We start from the raw sequence: 22,359 nt of genomic DNA, 5'->3' as shown, positions 1-22,359 counted from the left end.
CTATGAGGTAGGATAAAGCTGTGAGCCGTACCCACAACAGACCATGTGAAACAGAAGCTACCAGGTGCAAAAGAATGTTACCAACAAAACCGTGACATGGTGCATGAGGGGCTCCGATATGTTCCTGGCTGGAAAATATTTGCAAAGTTCTCAGCTTTTAACATCGAAAATTAGCTAGTATTGTCAGTTGCGTACCATTTTGGTGCATTTTTTGCAGTGAAATGTGTATGTATATTTTTTCATCTGCATAATATATCATTTTGTGTAAGATGTTCTTGTGGTGCATGCGGTCCACCACGTCAGTTTGTATTTTTAGCCGATTGTCTTAAGTATAGTGTCATTTTTTGCGGGATGAGAGGTCGGTTTTATTGGCAGTATTTTGGGGTGCATATGACTTTTTGATCGCTTGCTATTACACTTTTTGTAATGTAAGGTGACAAAATAATTGCTTTTTTTTTCACTTTACATCACAAAAAGTGTAATAGCAAGCGATCAAAAAGTAATATGCACCCCAAAATAGTGCCAATGAAACCATCCTCTTATCCCACAAAAAATGAGCCCCTCGGCTAAAAACTTTAAAAAAAACTGACTCTCAGACTATGGAGATACTAAAATGTTTGTTTGTTCTTTTTGTTTAAAAAAGGATATTAAAGTGTAAAACCTAAATAAATATTAAAAAGTAGACACATTAGGTATTACCGCATCCGTGAGAATCTGCTCTAAAAAAATAATACATGACATAACCCCAGAAATGAACATAGTCAAAAAAATAAAGAAAAACTGTGCCAAAACAGCAATTTTTTGCCAAATTTTCCATTTTAATCCATTTTTTTCCAATAACAAAACAAGGGTTAACTGCCAAACATAACTCAATATTTATTGCCCTGATTCTGTAGTATTCCGAAACACCCCATATGTGGTTGTAAAATGCTGTATCGCCAAACGGCAAGGCGCACAATGAAAGGAGCGCCATATGGTTTTAGGAAGGCAGATTTTGCTGGACTGGTTTTTTGACACCATGTCCAATTTGAAGCCCCCATGATGCACCCCTAGAGTAGAAACTCCATAAAAGTGACCCCCATCTAAGAAACTACACCCCTCAAGGTATTCCAAACTGATTTTACAAACTTTTTTTACCCTTTAGGTGTTCCGCAAATGGAGATAAAATTTCAGAATTAAAATTTTTTGTAACCTTGCCTCACAAAAATGTAATATAGAGCAAGCAAAAATCGTATGTACCCTAAAAATAGTCCCAACAAAACTGCCACCTTATCCCATAGTTTCCAAAATGGGGTCATTTTTGGGAGTCTCTACTCTCGGGGTGCATCAGGGGGGCTTCAATGGATTAAAATGAAAAATTTGCCCAAAAATTTAAATTCTGAAATTTCATCTCCATTTGCCAATAAATCTTGTGGAACACCTAAAGGGTTAACAAAGTTTGTAAAATCTGTTTTAAATACCTTGAGGGGTGTAGTTTCCAAAATGGGGTCACTTTGTGGAGTCTCTACTCTAGAGGTGCATCAGGGGGGCTTCGAATGGGACATGGTGTAAAAAAAAAAGACTGTCCAGCAAAATCTGCCTTCCAAAAACCATATGGTGTTCCTTTCCTTCTAAGCCCTGCGGTGTGCCCGTGCATTAGTTTACGACCACATATGGGGTGTTCTATGAACTACAGAACAAGGGCAATAAATATTGAGTTTTTTTGGCTGTTAACCCTTGCTTTGCTAGAGGAAAAAATTTATTAAAATGGAAAATTTGCCCAAAAATTGAAATTCGGAAATGTCCTCTCCATTTGCCAATAACTCTTGTGGAACACCTAAAGGGTTAACAAAGTTTGTAAAATCAGTTTTGGATGTAGTGGGGTAATTTTTGGGTGGTTTCTATTATGTAAGCCTCACAAAGTGACTTCAGACCTGAACTGGTCCTTAAAAAGTAGGTTTTTGAAAATTTCAGAAAAATTTAAAGATTTGCTTCTAAGCCTTGTAAGGTCCCCAAAAACTAAAATGGCTTTCCCAAAATGATCCAAACATGAAGTAGACATATGGGGAATCTAAATTTATAACAATTTTTTGAGGTATTACTTTGTATTATGGAAGTAGAGAAATTTAAACTTGGACATTTTTTAAAAAATTTTGGGTAAATTTGGTATTTTTTTACAAATAAAAATGATTTTTTTTTTACTCTATTTTAACAGTGTCATGAAGTACAACATGAGACCAAAAACTATTTCAGAATAGCCTGGATAAGTAAAAGTGTTTTAACCACTTTAACCCCGCTAGTTGAAACCCCCTTAATGACCAGGCCACTTTTTACACTTCTGCACTACACTACTTTTACCGTTTATTGCTCGGTCATGCAACTTACCACCCAAATGAATTTTACCTCCTTTTCTTCTCACTAATAGAGCTTTCATTTGGTGGTATTTTATTGCTGCTGACATTTTTACTTTTTTTGTTATTAATCGAAATTTAACGATTTGTTTGCAAAAAAATGACATTTTTCACTTTCAGTTGTAAAATTTTGCAAAAAAAACCGACACCCATATATACATTTTTCACTAAATTTATTGTTCTACATGTCTTTGATAAAAAAAAAAAATGTTTGGGCAAAAAAAAATGGTTTGGGTAAAAGTTATAGCGTTTGCAAACTATGGTACAAAAATGTGAATTTCCGCTTTTTGAAGCAGCTCTGACTTCACCTGTCATGTTTCCTGAGGTTCTACAATGCCCAGACAGTACAAACACCCCACAAATGACCCCATTTCGGAAAGTAGACACCCTAAGGTATTCACTAATGGGAATAGTGAGTTCCTAGAATTTTTTATTTTTTGTCACAAGTTAGCGGAAAATTATGATTTTTTTTCTTTTTTATTTTTCTTACAAAGTCTCATATTCCACTAACTTGCGACAAAAAATAAAAAATTCTTGGAACTCGCCATGCCCCTCACGGAATACCTTGGGGTGTCTTCTTTCCAAAATGGGGTCACTTGTGGGGTAGTTATACTGCCCTGGCAATTTAGGGGCCCAAATGTGTGAGAAGTACTTTGCAATCAAAATGTGTAAAAAATGGCCTGCGAAATCCGAAAGGTGCACTTTGGAATATGTGCCCCTTTGCCCACCTAGGCTGCAATAAAGTGTCACACATCTGGTATCACCGTACTCAGGAGAAGTTGGGGAATGTGTTTTGGGGTGTCATTTTACATATACCCATGCTGGGTGAGAGAAATATCTTGGCAAAAGACAACTTTTCCGATTTTTTTTATACAAAGTTGGCATTTGACCAAGATATTTATCTCACCCAGCATGGGTATATGTAAAATGACACCCCAAAACACATTCCCCAACTTCTCCTGAGTACGGCGATACCACATGTGTGACACTTTTTTGCAGCCTAGATGCGCAAAGGTGCCCAAATTCCTTTTAGGAGGGCATTTTTAGACATTTGGATCCCAGACTTCTTCTCATGCTATAGGGCCCCTAAAAAGCCAGGGCAGTATAAATACCCCACATGTGACCCCACTTTGGAAAGAAGACACCCCAAGGTATTCAATGAGGGGCCTGGCGAGTTCATCGAAATTTTTTTTTTGGGCATAAGTTAGCGGAAATTGATTTATTTTATTTTTTTCTCACAAAGTCTCACTTTCCGCTAACTTGGGACAAAAATTTTAATCTTTCATGGACTCAATATGCCCCTCAGCGAATACCTTGGGGTGTCTTCTTTCCAAAATGGGGTCAGTTGTGGGGTGTTTGTACTGCCCTGGCATTTGAGGGTCTCCGCAATCATTACATGTATGGCCAGCATTAGGAGTTTCTGCTATTCTCCTTATATTGAGCATAGAGGTAATGAGATTTTTTTTTCCGTTCAGCCTCTGGGCTGAAAGAAAAAAATGAACGGCACAGATTTCTTCATTCGCATCGATCAATGTGGATGAAAAAATCTCTGCCAAAAAAAAAAAAGGAGGGGAAAGGCGTCTGCCAGGACATAGGAGCTCTGCCCAACATCCATACCCACTTAGCTCGTATGCCCTGGCAAACCAGATTTCTCCATTCACATCAATCGATGTGGATGAATAAATCATTGCCGGGATTTATTTTTTTTACTTTTTTTATATACAAAGTGTTTGCCAAAGCATAGGAACGCCGCCTACTCCTCAGCTCGTATGCCTTGGCAAACGTATCTTTTACTGCAGAGGAGAAATCTCGTCTTGCAGCGCCGCATACACCGACTTGCGTGTAATATGACAGCAGTGCAATGCTTCTGTCAGAATGCACATCAGTGCTGCAGCTAGTCGATCGGTTGGTCCACCTGGAAGGTAAAAAAAAAAAAAACAGGCCGCAACGCAATAATTTTATTAACTTTGGAACAGAACATATAAACTTTAACTTTTTGAACTAAACATTAACCTTTTTGCTTACTGGTGTTTTTTTTGTTTTTTTTAACCTTTATAGAGCAAACCTCTCCGTCCCCATGGGTCAATGTGCAAAGCGCAAATCGCCCAAAGATGTGGCGAAGTGCGTTATGCACTTTGTCCCAGGTGAAAGGAGACGTTTGCAGCAGCTGTATGTAAAATGGGCCCTAATAGCCCTGTGTGCTATTAGGGCTGTCTGTCTTCCCACTGCTCCCCAGGTAGTCAGGGCAACCGACCGGCTCCAGGGTCTGATCTTTTCCCTCATAGACACGAAATTTGTGGGTATAGCATGTGGCCCTTTCACAGAGCTTATACAATTTGACCCCATACCGGGCACGCTTGCTTGGAATGTATTGTTTGAAGCCAAGGCGCCCGGTAAAATGTATTAGGGACTCGTCTACGCAGATGTTTTGCTCTGGGGTATACAAATCTGCAAATTTCTGGTTAAAATGGTCTATGAGGGGCCGAATTTTGTGGAGCCGGTCAAAAGCTGGGTGGCTTCTGGGACGGGAGGTGGTGTTGTCGCTAAAGTGCAGGAAACGCAGGATGGTCTCAAATCGTGTCCTGGACATAGCAGCAGAGAACATGGGCATGTGATGAATTGGGTTCGTGGACCAATATGACCGCAATTCATGCTTTTTAGTTAGACCCATGTTGAGGAGAAGGCCCAAAAAAAATATATATTTCGGAAACTTGGACTGGTTTCCACCGGAAAGGCTGGGCATAAAAGCTTCCCGGGTTGGCGGTTATAAATTGTGTGGCATACCGATTTGTTTCTGCCACAACATTTTGGAAACTACAGGATTAGGCTACATGCACATGACCGTTGTGTGTTTTGGGGTCCGCAAATTGTGGATACACAAAACATGGATGACGTCAGTGTGCGTTCCACAATTTGCGGAACGGCACAGACAGCCATTGATTTAACTGCCTATTCTTGTCCGCAAGTATTGTAGTGAATAGGTGCGCATCTGACCTGCAAAAACTGCGTCTCGGATGCAGACCAAAACAACAGCCGTGTGCATGAGGCATAAGGTGGCAATTTTGTTGGTACTATTTTAGGGTACATATGATTTTTGGTTAAGAGGCAAGGTAACAAAAAATAGCTGTTTTGGCCCCGTTTTTATTTTTTGTTTTTTTACAATGTTCATCCGGCAGGTAAGATTATGTGCTATTTTTATAGAGCAGGTTTTTACGGACGCGTCAATACCAAATATGACATTTTTGGTTGTTTGTTTCAGTTTTACATAATAAAGCATTTAAAAATATATTTTTTTTTTAGTTTCTCCATATTCTTTAGTTTTTTTAGCGACTGTCTTATGTAGGGACTAATTTTTTTCTGGATGAGATGACAGATTGATTAGCACTATTTTAGGGTGCATATGACTTTTTGATCGCTTGGTATTACACTTTTTGTGATGTAAAGTGACAAAAAAATGGCTGTTTTGACAGTTTTTATTATTATTTTTTACGGTGTTCACCTGAAGGGTTAGATCATGTCATATTTTTATACAGCAGGTTGTTACAGATGCGGCAATACCTAATATATATACTTTCTATTTATTTAAGTTTTACACAATAAAATAATTTTTGAAACAAAAAAATCATATTTTAGTGTCTCCATATTCTGAGAGCCATAGCTTTTTTTATTTTTTGGGTGACTGTCTTAGGTCTCATTTTTTGCGGAATGAGATGACAATTTGGTACTATTTTGGGGTGTGAATGACTGTTCGATAGCTTGGTATTACACTTTTTGTGATGCAAGGTGACAAAAAGCTTTATTGACAAAGTTTATTTTTTCCGGTGTTCACCTGAGGCTTTAGATCATTCGATATTTTAATAGACCTGGTTGTTATGGATGCGGCAATACCTAATCTGTCAACTTTTTTATTTTTTTCACATTTAGCACAATAAAAGCATTTTTGAAACAAAAAAAATCATATTTTAGGGTCTCCATATTCTGAGAGCCATAGATTGATTTATGTTTTTTGGGATGTTTCATTTTTGTAGGATGAGGTGACGGTTTGATTGGTACTATTTTTGGGGTCATAAGACTTTTTGATCACTTTGGTGTTGCACTTTTTGTGATGTAAGGTGACAAAATAGTTGTAGTCATGTAATATTTTTATAGATCCAGTCGTTCACAATTGTATGTGTTTTTATTATGGGAGATTTTTTTATTTTATTTTTACTTGAAACTTAATTTTATTTTAATTCTGAAAAAAAATATTTTTTAACTTTTTTTTTGTCCCAGTCTGGGAATTCAACTTCTGGGGTCTTATCTCGCTACAATGCATTACAATACATCCTGTTTTAATACATGCATGTCGGCTTTTATGCTGACAGCCTGTCTGTGAGACCCAGCCTAAGGGGCTGGATCTCACAGGCTTCCGTAGAAGGCAAGCCCCGATGCCTACGGCGGGCATCAGGCTGCCTTCTCTGCCATCGGGTCACCGTCACTGCAGCGTGGGGACCCGATGGAGATACGGAGGGCACCCGTATTCTCCACAAACATTCTGCATGCTGCGGTCAGCTTTGACAGCAGCATAGAAAGGGCTAATACACCAGCATTAGTAGTTTCACCGATGCTCGTGTATGCAGCAGGGGCCTGGCTGTCAGTTACTGCTGGGTCTGTGCCGCTGTTCGGGCAGGCACAGCTCCTGGACCCGCCCGATCAGCCCACCGTACATGTTCGGCGCTGGTCCTTAAGTCACGTCCACGTCCTCTACGGGTTAAACACTAGCGCCTCACCTCTCCATGAAAGAAATTCATAACAAACCTGTAAAATCAATTTGTTCATCTTTAGTGAAGACATAGCAGAGATCTGACACGAATAGAGGAAACAAGCAAAGGTAAAAGCAAAGAAAATTACTAAAATCAAAAAAGCTGCACCCTGTGCGTCACTGGGTATAAACATTTAGCCTGCCTCTGACCATTCTCATGGTCAAATACAATATCTTCAACAAGATGTTTGCCAACCTCCTAACATAGTAACATAGTAACATAGTACATAAGGCCGAAAAAAAGACATTTGTCCATCCAGTTCGGCCTGTCATCCTGCAAGTTGATCCAGAGGAAGGCAAAAAAACCCTGTGAGGTAGAAGCCAATTTTCCTCACTTTAGGGGAATAAAAATTCCTTCCCGACTCCAATCAGGCAATCAGAATAACTCCCTGGATTAACGACCCCTCTCTAGTAGCTATAGCCTATAATATTATTACGCTCCAGAAATACATCCAGGCACCTCTTGAATTCCTTTATTGTACTCACCACCTCCTCAGGCAGAGAGTTCCATAGTCTCACTGCTCCTACCGTAAAGAATCCTCTTCTATGTTTGTGTACAAACCTTCTTTCCTCCAGACGCAGAGGATGTCCCCTCCTCACAGTCACAGTCCTGGGAATGAATAGATGATGGGATAGATCTCTGTACTGTCCCCTGATATATTTATACATGTTAATTATAACTCCTCTCAGTCATCTTTTTTCTAAAGTGAATAACCCTAATTTTGATAATCTTTCAGGGTACTGTAGTTGCCCCATTCCAGTTAGTACTTTAGTTGCCCTCCTCTGAACCCTCTCCAGCTCTGCTATGTCTGCTTTGTTCACTGGAGCCCAGAACTGTACACAGTACTCCATGTGTGGTCTGACTAGTGATTTGTAAAGTGGTAGGACTATGTTCTCATCACGGGCATCTATGCCCCTTTTGATGCAACCCATTATCTTATTGGCCTTGTTGGCCTTGGCAGCAGCTAAAATTCCTAGATCCTTTTCCATGTCAGTGTTACCCAGTGTTTTACCATTTAATAAGTACGGGTGACTTGCATTATTCCTTCCCATGTGCATAACTTTACATTTGTCAGTGTTAAACCTCACCTGCCACTTATCTGCCCAAGCCTCCAATCTATCCAGATCGCTCTGTAGTAGTATACTGTCCTCTTCTGTGTTAATTACTTTACACAGTTTGGTGTCATCTGCGAAAATTTATATTTTACTATGCAAGCCTTCTACAAGATCATTAATAAATATATTGAAGAGAATAGGGCCCAATACTGACCCCTGAGGTACTCCACTAGTGACAGTGACCCAATCTGAGTATGTACCGTTAATAACCACCCTCTGTTTTCTATCATTGAGCCAGTTACTTACCCACTTACAGACGTTTTCTCCCAGTCCGAGCATTCTCATTTTATATACTAACCTTTTATGTGGTACAGTGTCAAATGCTTTGGAGAAGTCCAGATACATGACATCCATTGATTCGCCGCTGTCAAGTCTAGAACTTACCTCCTCATAGAAACTGATTAAATTAGTTTGGCATGATCGATCCCTCACGAAGCCATGCGTTATTTGCTTATTTCTGTTGAGATGCTCTAAGATAGCATCTCTCAGAAAACCTTCAAACTGTTTACCCACAACAGATGTTAAACTTACCGGCCTATAGTTTCCAGGCTCTGTTTTTGGACCCTTTTTGAATATTGGCACCACATTTGCCATGCGCCAATCCTGTGGGACATTCCCTGTCAATATAGAATCTGCAAATATTAGAAATAAGGGTCTGGCTATGACATTACTTAATTCCCTTAGGATACGGGGGTGTATGCCATCCGGTCCTGGCGATTTGTCTATTTTAATATTTTTAAGTCGCTGTTGTACTTCTTCCTGGGTCAGACAGGACACTTTTAATGGGGAATTTATTTCAACATTCGGCATGTCATCTGACAGTTTATTTTCCTCAGTGAATACATTGGAGAAAAAAATATTTAACAGCTTTGCTTTCTCCTCGTCGCTCTCTGCGACTCCCCCCTCATTACTCTTTAACGGGCCGACACCTTCAGATTTATACTTTTTAACATTTATATGATTGAAGAACATTTTAGGGTTAGTTTTACTCTTTGGCAATTAATCTCTCGGTCTCTAGTTTGGCCGCTTTTATTTGTTTTTTACATGTTCTATTTTTTTCCTTATAGTTTTTCAGTGCTTCCGTGCTACCTTCCTGTTTTAGTGTTTTATATGCTTTCTTTTTGTCATTTATTGCTTTCTTTACAGTTCTGTCTATCCACATTGGTTTCTTTTTGTTCCTTAACCTTTTATTCCCATACGGTATGTACCTCTCACAATGAGATTTTAGGATGCTTTTAAAGATATCCCATTTTGTGGCTGTATTTTTATTTGTGAGGACTTTATCCCATTTGGTTAGGCCTATGGCCTCTCTAAGTTGGCTAAATTTAGCTTTTTTGAAGTTTGGTATTTTTGTCCCTCCCTGTAGAAACGCTCTCTTGAATGATAATTGGAAGGTTATTACTTTGTGGTCACTATTTCCCAGGTGTCCCCCAACCTGCACGTCTGTTGTTCTGTCAGGCCTATTGGTTAATACTAAGTCCAGTATGGCCGTCCCTCTAGTCGGGTCCTGAACCAGTTGGGAGAGGTAATTGTCTTTGGTTATTGCCAAGAACCTGTTTCCCTTATGAGATGTACAGCTTTCAGTTTCCCAGTCTATATCTGGGTAGTTGAAGTCCCCCATAATAACCACCTCATTATGATTTGCCGCCTCGTCTATCTCATTTAGTAGTAGATTTTCTGTGGACTCTGGTATATTAGGTGGTTTATAGTAAACTCCTATTAGTAATTTATTGTTTTGTAATAGTTTGTAAAAAAAACAAAACAACTGTCAGTATATTGTTACCATTGTTCAGATGATACTGGGAGCTGTAGTTTCCCATAGTACAAACTTTCACAGGACACATTAGGCTACTTTCACACCTGCGTTAGGGGCAGATCCGTCTGGTATCTGCACAGACTGATCCGCACCTTAAGGCTGGGTTCACACCTGAGCGTTTTACACGCTGTAAAACGCTCAACAAGGAGAAACCAATGCTTCCCTATCGGCATGGTTCTCACCTGGGCGTTTTACAGCGCGTACGATCGCGCTGTAAAACGCCCGACGCCCCAAGAAGTACATGAGCTTCTTTGGGGCGTCTTGTCGCGCGTTCCCGTACGAAGACTTTCGGGAACGCGCGACAATGGGCGTTCGCTTGTCTCTGTATGCTCGATTGCAAACGCCGGTACAATCGCGCATACAGAGCGCTCCATCGCGAACGCTCAGGTGTGAACCCAGCGTAACCTGACTTGGCACTTGATTATTAGAGTAAGAATAATTTTCGGCAGCATGCTACACCATAAACATCCTGCATGCAACTACCTGTTATTAAAAATTGAACCCCCATAATGCAGTTGTGCAGGGACTTGATCACAGGAGGTCAGACCTCCATCGATCATAAAATCCTAATGATATGCCAGAACATTATGGGAAATGGGAATACCTCTTTAAATGGAGTTTCCTTGGAAACCAAGTGAAAATAAGAAAGCAAATAGAAATGTGCACAAAAAAAAGATTGAATAAATAAACCTTGCTGTGTACCCTGGGCCCCAAACAGATAGCAGACACAGGTGAGTGGAATTAATAAAGTACCGAACTTCCAGATTTTTGCAATAAATGACTTAACGTTGCAAGATTCTATTCTACACCTGCTGTAGCCTTGCATTTTTCATATAGCTCTCAGCGGAAATGTGCAGAATGTATATTTTATATATGGCTCCTGGTAGATAACTCACACATTGTGCCAGAGTTTTGTTGCTGCTTCTTTCTTTTATTAAAAATAAATTTAAGTAACAAAGATTATTCTTATGTGTAAAATGTTCTTTGTTTGAAGTGCAACACAATTAATCCAGGGGTGACAGATAAGTTCTTTAATAAGGACATTTTAGGAGTCTAGCAGAGATCTAGGGACCCAGCAGGATACAGAAGTATGTGGAAAAGCAAGAAAAAAGTATTTGTTTTATCCTCTTAATATTCTTACTAAAAAGCCTAGCTTTGATGGTCGACTTTTATCTCATTTTATGGTTTATGTTGATAACAGACTCAGTATCCCGGGATATATTTATAAAAAGTCCTTAATCTACAGATTATGTTTCAATTTCTCTGTTACTATGAATATAAGATTATTTTGCAAAGTTTTACTAGTAAACTAATAATCTCATTAACCCCTTCCTGACACAGCAATTTTCCATTTTTGTTTTACTTCCTGCTTGGGGTGACCGAACCCGAACTGCAAAGTTCGGTTTCGTACCGAACTTTGTGAGTTCGGGTACCCGGATATCAACCTGGACTTTTTCACTGAAGTCTTTGTTCGGTGTTCGGGTGATTGTATTATTTTCAGTTATAACATGTTATATCGGAAAATAATAGCATTTCTAAGACAGAATACAAAACAATATGGCCATTTAGGGGTTAAAAAAAACAAACCAAAAAACAGGCAGGTCCTGTTTAGTGAAGATAGAAGAAGCTGTGCCGCAGCAAGTGGATGAGGCGAGGTTTTTTTAACCCCTAAATGGCCATATTGTTTTGCAGTCTGTCTTAAGAATGCTATTATTTTCTGATATAACCATGTTATAACGGAAAATAATAAAGTGATGTCCAGGTCCCCATTGACTTCAATGGGGTTTGGGGTCAAGTTCGGGTCCCGAACATAAATATTGACCTGAACAAAGTCAGATTGCAGTGCTCACCCGGCTGTTCAAAATCCAAGGGAGGCGAAGGGAGACGAAGCCGTTGAGGTGAAACGCGCGTCGAGGTCTCGCGCTCAGGGTCTGACATCCACTTTGCTACCATGTCTTCAGGTACGTCCTGTTATTAGTACAGCCCCACATTCCCTATAGGGTACCCCTGTATATATCCATAGTGGGTCCCTTGGATCTAGGCGCATGTTATGAGATTTAGACATTGATTCCTATCTTGGATTTATTATTATATTGGTCAGTCTCGGCGCCTATGTATTTTGGCATGTGGGTGATGGCTCATGGGTTACCAGGTATGGTCTTTTGTACCTTGTGTACATAGCCCTATTGGGGCGACCCTTTTGTGTCATACTGTCCTGGCTATCCTTAAGCTTCACGCCTTGATTCATTGGTTGTACTAACCTGTGCTTCACACTGCACAGATATACTGGTAGTTCTCTGTTGTCATTGGCCCTGTGCTTCTCCGTACACTGTATACCATCCTGTTGTCTCCCCATATTTTGTATTTTATAATAAACGATATTTTGATACATTACTTCCACTTGTTTGTTTTGGTCTATTCCGGATGTTGTACAAGTGGTAATTGTAGCTGTCTAGTTGACAGAACAGCCTTTGTGTAGGTTAATAGGCGCGGATGGACGCCAGGAACCAAGCGCCAAATGCAAAAAATCAAACAGAAGAAAAATCCAGCTTCCCAAGAAAAGTGATAATCTTTAAAACATAAGTGCCTTAAAAGCCAACATACAATACATACTTGTCTACGCGTTTTCAGATCACAAAAACGTGGACCCTTACTCATGACAAGGTATCAGCAAAAACAGGTGTGAACAATTAACATAGACTCTGCCTCAAAAGCTGCTGGGAATGGACTGTATACGGAACGCAAAAACGGCCCATAAGCAGATAAAAAACGGTCGTGTGAAAGAGGCCTTAAACAGTTATATACAATATTTGTGGTATACAATACACCACAAAACTGCAATTAATATACTGTTTTATTTCAACCCATGCTGGTTTGCAATAGAAAAAACTGACTGACCAGTCTGAATAAGGCTTCATGCACACGACCGTGCTGTGTTTTGCGGACTGCAAACCGCGGATCTGAAAAACACAGAAGCCGCCCCTGTGCCTTCCGCAATTTGCGGAACGGAATAGGCGGCCCATTGTAGACATGCCTATTCTTGTCTGCAAAACTGACAAGAATAGGACATGTTATTTTTTTTTGCGGGGCCACGGAACTGAGCAAAGGATGCGGACAGCACACGGAGTGCTGTCCGCATCTTTTGCGGCCCCATTGAAGTGACTGGGTCTTCACCCGAGCCGCAAAAACTGTGGCTCAGATGCGGACCCAAAAAATGGTCGTGTGTATGAGGCCTAAATCCACAGCATGTGCATATGCGATGTCCACACCTATAATTGCCCTTAAAACGAAGCCAAGTGGACTGGGTGCTGTTCACACTAGAAAATAAACTTGGGCTGACTTTCTGGGCAATGGTCGGTGCAAGTCGAGCTACACAATTTTATTCCTGAAGACACGATATCTGTCCACTGTTCATCAGAGCAGAGTACTAGTAAATATTTTTTAATAATATGACAGATTTTCGGGTATTCAAGACTAGTGATGGATGAACATCGGCCGGGACGGTTCGCGAGCGCGAGCGCGTGAATGCAATCAAATGTTCGCGAACGGAAAATTTGCGGCGGGCCCCATTCACTTTAATGGCAGGCGAACCTGAAAAACCTTCAGCTCATATTTGCAGCCCCCTAATACTTAGTAGAAGTGCACAAATAGTACCACAACATGGACAGTGACATACTACAGGGAAGTCAATGACAAAAATTCCAACAAAAAATATCTGTCTTAGGTCTCATGCACACGACCGTTGTGTGCATCCGTGGCCGTTGTTCCGTTTTCCGTGATTTTCTGCGGACCCATTGACTTTCAATGGGTCCGTTGAAAACTCGGAAAATGCACCGTTTGTCATCCGCCTCCGTGATCCGTGTATCCTGTCCATCCAAAAAATATGACCTGTCTTATTTTTTTGACGGACAACGGTTCACGGACCCATTCAAGTCAATGGGTCCGTGCAAAAAGACGGATGCACACAAGATTGGCATCCATGTCCGTAGGCTATTTTCATACAGACAGATCCGAAGATCCGTCTGCATAAAAGCTTTTTCAGACAGTATATTCTAACACAGAGGCGTTCCCATAGTGATGGGGACGCTTCTAGTTAGAATATACTACGAACTGTGTACATGACTGCCCCCTGCTGCCTGGCAGCACCCGATCTCTTACAGGGGGCTGTGATCAGCACAATTAACCCCGCAGGTGCCACACCTGAAGGGGTTAATTGTGTGTATCATAGCCCCCTGTAAGATATCAGGGGCTGCCAGGCAGCAGGGGGCAGACCCCCCCCTCCCTCCCCAGTTTTAATTTCACTGGTGGCCCCCCCGGCCCCCTCTCCCTCCCTTTATTGTATTATCACTGGTGGACAGTGTGCGCCCCCCCCCCTCCCTCCCTCTATTGTATTATCATTGGTGGCCAGTGTGTGGCCCCCCGACCCCCCCGACCTCCCTCTATAATATTATAATTGGTGGCCAGTATGCGGCCTCCCTCCCTCTATTGTATTAATATCATTGGTGGCCAGTGTGCTGCCTTCCCCCCCCCCCCCCCGATCATTGGTGGCAGTGGAGAGTTCCGATCGGAGTCCCAGTTTAATCGCTGGGGCTCCGATCGGTAACCATGTCAACCAGGACGCTACTGCAGTTCTGGTTGCCATGGTTACTTAGCAATATTAGAAGCATCATACCTACCTGCTGCACTGTCTGTGACCAGCCGGGAGCTCCTCCTACTGGTAAGTGACAGGTCTGTGCGGTGCGTTGCCTAATGATCTGTCACTTACACTTGCAGGCAAGGAAAATCTCTGGCCATTTTAGAAGATCTTACATGGTTCGCCTTGCTGACGTTCAGCGGCGACACTACCTGTCCATCAGACGTCTGATTTGTGACTGACCGATGCTCTGGAACTCCACCTTGTATATGCTTGATAGGCTGCTCCAGCAGCAACATGCCGTTAACGGCTACCTGTACGAACTCTGCAGTAGGACAGGTTCTGGGGAGCTTGGTTTCTTTTCACCGTGCCAGTGGCTGCTCATGCGCGACGCATGCAGACTTCTGCGGCCATTTGATGAGATCACCAAACTGGTCAGTCACAGCCAGGGCACCATCAGTGACATCGTACCTTACGCCCTCTTTAAGGATCATGCATTGCATCATGTCATTGATCAAGCCGTTGCGGAGCAAGAGCTGGAAGATGAGGAAGTCTCAATGCAGAATGAATTCCCGGGAGGGCTACTCCATCTAAGACAAGTAAGCAGGAGTCTGAAGAGGAGTCAGAAAAGGATGGTGGCTGGGGGGGGAGGAGAAGGAGAAGGAGCAAGAAGAGCAGGCTTTGAGGGGGACTTTAATCTTTGAGGGGATCCCTGGTATCCGTGGCTGGGGGGAGGAGACCGAGGACGACATTCTCCTGGGCAATGAGCAGGATCCAGGGCGCTCCACAGCTTCAAATTTAGTGCAAATGGGGGCCTTCATGCTCCAGTGTTTAAAGAGTGACCCCCATATAAAAAGCATAAAGGGCAAGGACCAGTACTGGGTCGCAACGTACTTGGACCCCCAGTACAAACGCTAAATGCCGAACATGTTACCAGCATCACAGAGGGCTGTCAGAATGCAGCATTTCCAGGCCTTGCTGCATTATGCTGTTGTGGGTGCTGGCAGAGGAATTTCCACCCACAGCGAAAGAGGTGCGGGTACCAATCCTACCACGGCTGCAAGAAGAGGGTGGTTTGAAGATGTGTTGGTCACTTCAGATAGGAGATCATTCTTGTAGCCAACCCATCGATAGTCGCCATCCAAATCCAGCCTCAGGGAACGCCTAGATCGTCAGGTGTCCAACTACATTGGGTTAACAGCCGATGTGGATGTTCTGAGAAGCGAGGAACCCCTTGACTATTGGGTGTGCAGGCTTGACCTGTGGCCAGAGCTGGCACAATTTGCCATGGAACTCTTGGCTTGCTCCTCATAGAGTGTCCTTTCCAAAAGGACATTCAGTGCAGCAGGGCGGATCGTGATCGATTTTAAGCGCACTCGCCTAGCTCACAACAGTGTGGACGACCTCACATTTCTAAAAATGAATAAGGCATGGATGTCGGAGGAATTCAACACCTGAGACGACCACATGTAATGGAGTTCTCTCATGCCAGTTCACACATATCTGCACCACCCAGAACAAAGAATGGTCCTTGTCTTATGTATATACAGTGGCATGAAAGGCCTTTTCTGTCAGGTGAATGCCTAATTTTTGGGGCCTCTACTCCAGTGGCCTACACTAAAATTCTTATCCGCTGACCGTCTTATATACCTCCAGACACATAATCGCTTGTTCTTTTCTGTCAGGTGAATGCATAATTTTTGGGGCCTTTACTCCACTGGCCTACAGTAAAATTGGTAATCTGTGAACACCTAATGTACTTCCAGCCACATAATCACTTGGTCTTTTTTGTCCGGTGAATGCTTAATGTTTGGGGCCTGTATTCCACTGGCCTACAGTAAAATTGGTATCCACTGACTGCCTAATATACCTCTAGCCACATAATCACTTGTTCTTTTCTGGCAGGTGAATGCATACATTTGGGGGCCTAAAAGTACATATATTTTGTGGGAATTTTTGCCATATATCCCCCCTCTGGTGTGTCACTGTTGCAACATTTGATCGCGAACACGGGTTTGCGAACCGTTCAGGTCGTCCATCACTAATCAGCACATGCCAGGTTGATATGGCAACCCCACATGCATGAGAGGTAGATGGACCAGGATAGGTGAGTAACAGGATCAATACACAACAGTTTTAGGCTACATGTACACGAACATTGTTTGTTTCAGTGTCCGTTCCGTTTTTTTTGCGAATAGGATGCGGACACATTGATTTTAATGGTTCCGCAAAAAATGCGGACAGCACACCGTGTGCTGTACGCATCTGTATGTCCGTTCTGTAGCCCCGCAAAAAAAACATACAGATGTCATCCGTTTTTTTTGCAGATCCACAATTTGCGGACCGCAAAACACATACGGTCGTGTGTATGTAGCCTAATTGCAGTTTTTGACACAATTCATTCGCGTGTGATGGCCTGAGAAGAAGCGGGTGCATCGCGGGAAAATGCAAGATTTTTCAGCGCAAGTGCAAAGCGTTTTAGCACGTTTTGCATGCGAGTGAGTAAAAATCGGCATGTTTGGTACCCAGACCCGAAGCCGGACTTCTTCACAGAAGTTCGGGTTTGGGTTAGGTGTGTAGATTTTATTTTCCCTTATAACATGGTTATAAGAGAAAATAATAGCATTCATAATACAGAATGCTTAGTAAAATAGGGATGGAGGGGTTAAAAAATAATTTAACTCACCTAATCTACTTGTTCGCGCAGCCCGGCTTCTCCTCTTTCTTCTTCTTTGATGCCTAGGAGGAAAAGGACCTGTGGTGATGTCACTGCGCTCATCACATGGTCCATCACATGATTCATCACTATGGAAGCGAGTTGAGGACAGATTGAGGTGGGTGAAGATACCTGTGATTAGGTCCACTAGTGTATGGGCCATGAACTATGATTATATATTGTATATATAAAATTTGATTTTATTTGAATTGAAATCTCATAGAACATATTAAAACTATTTGAGCTAAATTCCATTCTTAATAATGCTCAGGAACAGAAGAGAATTCCAGGATGACTGCAACTCATGTCAATTAATGGTGTGAGCCTTTTGCCTTGATTAAGAGGATTCTAAATTAATGACTTCGGACCTCAGAGACAGTGCAGAATTAGTAGTATATTCTTCCAGGCAAATTTTTCGTTCCCCCATGGAACTGCATACCTTAGGACACATCTTGTAGTTAAACAATTGGACTATACTTTGCATATTTAAATTAGGCTATTATTACTTGAATATGAATCTTAATTGAGGAAACAGTTTGACAGTAACTGAGAAATGAGAGCTTTTCTGCAATGATAACCTTTACTTAGCCTGTTATTAAAAATAAACCTAATTAATCCGCACAGAAGCAACATAAAAAAAAATGCATAAACTCAGAATTAAAGAACTGTGCTGGTATAAGGAATGGATGGAATAATTAAAGGAAACCTGTCACCATGAAAATGCATTGAAAGCTGCAGGCAGCATGTTACAGAGCTGGAGGAGATTGATATATCGTTTTTTGGGGAAAAGATTTAATAAACGTCATTTTTGCATTTCAATTCCTATCAGTGACTGACAGCTATCTCTGTATACACAGTCATAGAGGGCAGGCTGTCACTGATAGGACCGTCTCCTTGACTTCAAAGCGGAGGAATTTAAATGAACAAAACTCAGGTTATATGGAATATTTTTGCACCAAAACTATATATCAGTCTGCCCAGCCGCTCCAGTTCTATGACATGCTGCCTGCAGCTCTGACACTATGTTCGATGTGACAGGTTATTTTTAAGGCTACTTTCACACTGGCGTTTTGGCTTTCCGTTTTTCTAGATACGTTCAGGGCTCTCACAAGCGGTCCAAAACGGATCAGTTTTGCCCTAATGCATTCTGAATGGAAAAGGATCCGCTCAGAATGCATCAGTTTTCCTCCGTTCCGTCTCCATCCTGCTTTGGTGTCCGTCTGACGAAACTGAGCCAAACGGATCCGTTCTGATACACAATGTAAGTCAATGTAAATCAATAGGGATGGATCCGTTTTCTATGACACAATCTGGCACAATAGAAAACTGATCCGTCCTCCACTGACTTTCAATTGTGTTCAAGACAGATCCGTCTTGGCTATGTTAAAGATAATACAAACGCACCAAACGCAAGTGGGAAAGTAGCCTAAATGCTATGGACACCTTTTTGAGGCAATTTTTTTATCACTGTATTTTACAGATTTTTAAGCAAAATTTTTTTTTTCAGTTAGTCTTGAAATTTGTTAACTAATTTTGCTATACAGTCTTCATTTTCAGTGTATCTGCAGGCCATTTCTTTCTGCTTTAGTGAGTCTGTCAGGGACCTGATCTGACAGCTCATGAACACTCATATAAGCCATAGGCCTCATTCACACGACCGTTCAGTTTTTTGCGGTCCGCAAACCGCGGATCCGCAATAAAAGGAAGCCGTCCGTGTGCCTTCCGCAATTTGGGGAACAGGCGGCCCATTGTAGAAATGCCTATTCTTGTCCGCAAAATGGACAAGAATAGGACATGTTCTATTTTTATTTTGCGGGGCCACGGAACGGAGCAACGGATGTGGACAGCACACAGAGAGTGAATGGTTCCGCATCAAAAACGACGGCTCGGATGCAGATCCAAACAACGGCCGTGTGCATGAGGCCATATTCTAAGGGTCCATTCACACGTCCACAAAATGGATCCGCATCCGTTCCGCAATTTTGCGGAACGGGTGCAGACCCATTCATTTTCAATTGGGCCGGAATGTGCTGTCCGCATCCACATTTGCGGATCCGCACTTCCGCATCCGTGCTTCCGTTTCCGCAAAAAAATAGAACATGTCCTATTCTTGTCCGCAATTGCGGACAAGAACAGGCATATTCTATTAGTGCTGGCAATGTGCGTTCCGCAAAATGCAGAACGCACATTGCCGCTTTCCGTGTTTTGCGGATCCGTGGCTCCGTGTATCCGCAAAACACATTGCGGACGTGTGAATGGAGCCTTAATAAGTCAGGGGCAGAGATGAGAGTTACACATGGAGCCGCCAGAGCAGCCTCCCGAAGGATTCTGTGTAAAACAGAAAGCAATAATCTGAAGATATACTAAAAGTGAAGGTTGTGGAACAAAAATTTCGAAAAACTTAAAAAGACTACGTGAATAAATAATTTTTATCTTAAAATGAGTAAAATGCAGTGATAAAATATGCCCTCAAAGACGTTCATAGCCTTATAATGCAACTTGTGAACTCAAGAGCACAAACATTCTGTATGGGCCAACTTCATTGATTGGACATGTCTTGTTCAGAGTTGTCAGAATCCTCTGCAATGACATTGTCAGGAACCAGCAGGTGTGAACCAACTGTGACATGTGAAAAAACCTCCTCTAATGGTGTTTTCTAAGTAAACCGCTTGTTCTTTAAAGTACCTCTTGATGGTGGGGATGGACTTCCCTAAGGGGAACATCAGGTCGCTACCTCTTGTGGTAGATTGGCACTTGAAGCAGCTGGACCAGGGGGTACCAGAGCAAGGTACCAGAGGTACAGATTTAAACAGCAGGCCAAGTTTTATCCAGGAGTAACAGTGTAGGACCAAAGGATGAGGCAGAGGCGAAGTTGAACAAGAAATTGATCAGGGCAGGCAGCACAGGTACAAGTCAGGCTATCCGTGTCAGCAACAGGGGAATTCAAGCACTAGTCAGTAATGCAGAAACACAAGCACAAACAACAGCAACATTTGCAGGACACAAGGAACTTTGATGCTAAGGCACTTGGGAAGAGGGCTAGACCACTTATATAGGTGCAGGATGGCTGGGAATGGTCACACAAGTCATATGTGCAAAACCTTTAATAACTGGAAGTGACGTGTGCCTGGCCTTAACAAGAAGGTTGGAAGGCATGCTGTGTTCAGGGCTACTTGCCCCATAATGCAGCCAGACTCAACAATGACGGAGGCGGCCAGGGAGGACAGTGTTCACCCAAACATTGAGCCCGGGAATGCGACGGTGAGTAGGGGAACCGCTTCTACAGACATCTTATGGAAATACATACATTTAATTACTAGAGTTGAGCAGACACCTGGATGTTCGGGTTCGGCTGAACTTCTCCAAAAAGTTAGAGTTCGGGACCCGAACTTGACCCCGAACCCCATTGAAGTAAATGGGGACCCGAACTTTGGAGCACTAAAATGGCTCTAAAAAAGTCATGGAAAGGGATAGAGGGCAGCAAAATTTGGTTAAGAGCATGGCAAGTGCTCTGTAAACAAATGTGGATAGGAAAAATACTTAAAAAAAAATACATAAAAATAAAAAATAATAATCTTGATCTAAGAGGAGGAGGTCCATATGGAGTAAGAGGTTAAGGAGGCTGTGGATGTGGCGGTGTAGGTGGAAGCAGCAGTGGAGGAGGAGGAGGTAGCCAACACTGGTTTTTGGTTTTGTTATTTTTATTTTATTTTTTTTGTAAAAATTTTGGTAGACCCCAAAACATTGGGAAATATAAATAATACAACAATGAGAAATTGCGCTGGAGTATAACAATGGCTAGGTAAGGCCGATATACTTGTCAGTAGTAGTAAGGGGGTATTACGAAGCCTGATTCTCTGCTATGACATGCAGACTAATTCTCTGCTGACATGAAGCCAGATTCTCTGTTACGGGACCTCTCTCCTCTGCCTGGGTGCTGGGCCTAAATATATGACAATGGACTGTTACAGTGGTGGCTGACGTGAAGCCTGATTCTCTGCTATGACATGCAGACTGATTCTCTGTTACGGGACCTCTCTCCTCTGCCTGGGTGCCTGGGCCTAAATATATGCCAATGGACTATTCCAATGTTGCTGAAATGCTGCCTCCTGCTAAGACGTTCCATATCAGCTGGTGGTGCTGGTTGTTGTGGCGTGCTGACAAAGCTTTTCCACATTTCGGCCATGCTAACCCTGCCTTCAGAAGTGCTGGTGGTGCACTAGCTGCATTGGCGACCTCTTCCTCCTCCTCTGCCTTCGCCTTGTGCTTCCACTGTGCCCCTGCTGTCAGGTGGGAATGCCATCAGTAGCACGTTTACCAGCGTGCGCATCTTACGATCAGGCTCCAGTGACGGAATTAAGGACGGTATGTTGCGGTGGTGGGATGTGATATCCACAAGATGTAATCTGAAACTAATAATGAAATAAAGACAAAGTAATAATTGGAATACAAAATGCTAGAACTGGTCCTTTTACTTTGTATGCTGAGAGGACCTGTCTGGTTCGTTCCGTGCATGGGAGGATTTGGTGAGCTGGCATTTACCCTTTTTTTATGGACTTTAAAATGACTGGTTTGATGTAGATGACAAAATTGTTATCTGCACCAGAAATGCCAAAAGTTGAGCTTGCAAGAAAAGGTTTCACAAAACAGTCAGTCTTTGGACAAACTGGCAGATCACTTTTTATTTTTATTTTTTTTATAAAAGATTATACAGTACTATGTAAAAAGGTTGGTTTTCTATGATTCATTTAACTGCTCACTTGCTCGGTTACCATGGATCATTGCTTCCAGATTTCCAATTTCCGAACCGCTTTGATTTATATTTCTTAGTAACAACATTCAGTTAATTTAAGATCCTAGCTCCTGAAGTTTTAATTGCAGTGCCTA

This window comes from Bufo gargarizans, chromosome 5 (genome assembly GCF_014858855.1).
Source record: "Bufo gargarizans isolate SCDJY-AF-19 chromosome 5, ASM1485885v1, whole genome shotgun sequence".
NCBI classification, from domain to species: domain Eukaryota; kingdom Metazoa; phylum Chordata; class Amphibia; order Anura; family Bufonidae; genus Bufo; species Bufo gargarizans.
This window is presented reverse-complemented; position numbering follows the sequence as displayed.